This window comes from Arachis ipaensis, chromosome B05 (genome assembly GCF_000816755.2).
Source record: "Arachis ipaensis cultivar K30076 chromosome B05, Araip1.1, whole genome shotgun sequence".
NCBI classification, from domain to species: domain Eukaryota; kingdom Viridiplantae; phylum Streptophyta; class Magnoliopsida; order Fabales; family Fabaceae; genus Arachis; species Arachis ipaensis.
In genome coordinates, this window is record NC_029789.2 from 131,408,938 (window position 1) to 131,412,867 (window position 3,930).

Genomic DNA, 3,930 nt, shown 5'->3' on the forward strand with positions numbered 1-3,930 from the left:
AATCACTCAATGGGGGCTATCCATACCCGGGAATTTATACGTGCCCGGTCACCCTTACGACGTAGGGTCAACAGAGTATCGAGATTCAACCTGGAACACGTGATGGCGAGCCACGGCTCTTACCCAGGGAACTCGTATCTCAGATAACATTATTCATAAGCCATTTCATAGTCATAATCATTATTTAATCATTCATCAAGTCATGGCATATTAACTCCTTTTATTAACAACCTCCATTTCACATTTTTTCATCGTCATTCCCTTATAATTCATCTTGATTACCCTTTCCGGGTCCTGACCAAACTTTTTATCAAACTCTTCTCATCCTTCTTAATATCGAATAATCTTAAAATCAACCTAACTCTAACATTAAATCAATCACATCACACGAGGATTGAACTTTAACTTCTCGAACTCATGACTATCACTAAGACATCCTCAACACTCTATTTTCTTTTTTGTTTCTAATATAGCAAATGAACTCTGAATTGCACAAACTTTATGTCCAGGCGTTTATATTGAAATAAGCTTTCTAACAAACTAAATATCATAATTTTTTGATTTTTCTAGCCTCAGGAATAAAGGAATTTTAGAACAATATATTAAGTTAATCAAATTTTATAACAAAATTGGTTTTGCTCCAAAACTCAACTCGTAGAAGTCGCAGCAAGACAAACAAGTTGCTGCCCTGTTTTTTTCTGCTGTTGGACAGATTTAACAATCTAACTTTAAAAATTTGCCATAAATTGTATATTTAACAAAAAGGTCCCAAATTTTTCAGTTTAGTTCCTTATATTTCCAAGTTTAGCCCAAACTTGGTCTCATACAATTCCGATCATTACATAATTAGTTACAGCATATACAATACCACCACAACACAACTCTACATCCTTATTAACAAACACCAATTCTAATCCATCATAAATAAATATAAGAGCACACCATTAATAACTTTCACACCTCATAATTCTAATATATAAATTCACTAACAAATCTATTCTAACAACATTACAAGGCTAATCATTAAATACAACAAACAATCCAACTTATTCTATGGTTCCTCTAACCTAAGTTTTCACAACACCGTAAATATTAAACGTGCGAAACTTAAACCATACCTTGGCCGATCACTTAATTCACCCAAGGCAGCCTCACAACTCAAAATTACAGCCCCTCCAAACTCAATCAAACAGCCCCAAACCAAGCTTGATCACCAACAAGCATCAACATTCACATACACACTACCTAAACCACAATTAACACATCCAATCATAACAACTCAATACCCAAATTCCTAAATTCATAAATTTCATTAGGGTTTAAGATCTCTTACCTTTACCCACTGATCCTTGGGCAATACCCACAAGAAATCAAGTCTAGTGGACCCCTAAAACATGAAAATCATCAAGGAATTGAGTTTCTCAAACCATAAACCCGAAATTCATATACCAGCAGAAATGGAGCTAGGAAAAAGCGATTCACTTACTGTTTTATTTGAATAGAATTGAAGAACTCAACGAGCCTGATGCGTGGCCGCAAACGGCTCGTCAATCGGAGCTCCGGATCAAAAGTTATCAAAGAAAGAAGATCAAGCTAGGTTTTGGAATTCATTCTCTTCTTCTCCATGCATTTACGCTGCTTCTGTTGTGTTCTAAGGCAGAAAATGAGCTTTAGCTCATTTATATACTGGGCTGGTTGGGCCCGCGGGCCTGGGTTGGACCCGGTTCAACCGGCTCGGCCCATTCGGCTCAATTTTGGGCCAAATTTTTCGAAATTGATATCAAAATTCTCGTTTTGTCGAGCTCTATCCTATTTTGATATTAGTTTTGCATATTTAATTTTCCTATTAAAAATTCGATTTATTGACTAATTATATACCGATTTTAGCGGGGTTTACATGATCCATAAATATAAAAAAACATAAGTAGAAATTTCATCTTTCTAATCATTATAAGAACCAAAATATTAATAAAATAGACAAACCACATACCAAAAAAAAAACCTCAACAGCTAACAAAAGGAGAAATGATAATGAAATTAACACGAAATTGCAGACAACGAAGATGAAGAAGATGAATCCAATTGATAGACCATATTCAAATTAACATCAACTTCCAAAAACTGTAAAAAAGAACATGAACCCAGAAACATACGAACCGAAATAGACAATTCACAAATTAGCAAATTCACAAAACCTAGACAGTAAAACCTGGATTAACAGTGTAGGAGATATGAAATTTGATCATAAGGATATACACAACGAACAAAAAGCAAAACAATGAAGACGAAAACAGGTTTGGAAGTAAAGGGGCCAGAAGAGTGTACCTAATTGATTGGTTGCAGATCTTCTATTTGAGACTCTATGGGAAAATCCTTAACCTGCAATGAATGACAAGGAACCAAAGACCGAAGAAATAGAGGCTGTACACAACATTTGGTAAGGCAGAGGGTAGTAGATCAAGAGATGAAAACAAAAGGGCTTGGGTTCAATTTGATGATTACCTGATCAACTAAATCCGCGAAAAAAGGGGCTTGCGTGAAGGAATCACAAGAAAAAATAGCTGATAGCGAAAGCAAAGAGGAGCACATGCACCCTTCCTGAGGAGAAGCCACGGTGGAGAAGAACGTCCATCTTGGATGTCTGCGGGCCTGAAACGCGGATAGCTCTCCACATCGGAGATGAAACCATGCGTATGCTAATATATAGTAATATATTCTATATTTATAAATCGTATGAATACTCTTCTTTCATAAGATCCTTTAATTTTCATTTAATAGAATCTAACGGTTCATAAAAATTGGTGCATCTAATGCACACAAAATGGTTGAGACGATTTTACACATACCCCAAAGAAACTGTCCCTCTCTAAAGAAAACATAGACCAAAACAAAACTATAAATTACACAGATAAGATTAGAATGTATAAGAAGAAACTACATTATATCTTATCAAAAACTTCTGTAAATACAACATTTTCAGTCCTGATAGGATCAACTAATCCATCATCACAAAGTAAAATCTTAAGATCATTTCTATTCCTAACTCGGGAAACAGCTACATAAAGTTGACCGTGACAAAACACAGGACGACGCAAGAACAATCCGACTGTTGATAATGTTTGACCCTGGCTTTTGTAACGACAAAGAAACCAGGAACTGACGGCGTTGGAATTTAAATGGTATAATCGTATCACTGGGAATCATATTCATTCTACTGATAAAAACTTTATCCCCAACATTGCTACCAGAAACAATATCCGCACCGATCACAGTTCTCCCTAAATCTCGCACAACAAGTCGGGTCCCATTACACAAACCCCCAACTGGATCAATATTCCTCAACAAAATAATAGGCACGCCTATTTTCAACTTCAACGAATGATTAGGTAGACCAGAACACCTAATCTGATTCAAGAATTCAACAGTTATCCAATCAACATCAACATCAGAATAGACATCACTACCACATATCGAATCAGCACTGAGATAATTTTTCTCCTCCCCGGGCAACAAGTCAACTATATAATTGTTTATCTCTTCAACATTGTCGACAGTCGGAGCCAAAATTGCCCTATCCTGGAAAAAACTTGGATCACGAAAATTCTGAACCAAATTTGGATAGATTGTATTTACAATATCTTCCACTGGATTTTCCAAGACAGGAATGATTAGATCAGAAGGAATATCAACAAGAAGTTTGTCATTGACCAGAGTTCCATATAGACCTTCACCGATATGAAGTATCCAATCTAAAAACGACCTTAACTCCTGAGCAGTTGATTGTTCCAATCCACTTGCTAACCTCATATTTTTTGTCAGTCGCAAAACTTCGCAGTATTTCCAGAGGATAGAAGAATTTATGGAAGCCATCACAATCTCAGCACGAGAACCTTTTGGAATAACTGGCAAGACCTGCCTGAAATCACCACC

The 3,930-nt window shown here is 36.2% G+C and overlaps 1 long non-coding RNA gene and 1 pseudogene across 1 annotated transcript in view; both read right to left on the reverse strand.

Annotated features, from left to right (window-relative positions):
* LOC107642088 overlaps positions 1-1,694 on the reverse strand; it is a 6,623-nt gene extending 4,929 nt beyond the window's left edge. Inside the window, exons 1-2 of the long non-coding RNA XR_002347210.1 lie at positions 1,487-1,694; positions 1,334-1,387 (exon numbers count right to left, since the gene is read on the reverse strand). This is a non-coding gene — a long non-coding RNA (uncharacterized LOC107642088). The remainder of the gene's footprint in view (positions 1-1,333; positions 1,388-1,486) is intronic.
* Positions 2,940-3,870, reverse strand: LOC107641141 (annotated as a pseudogene).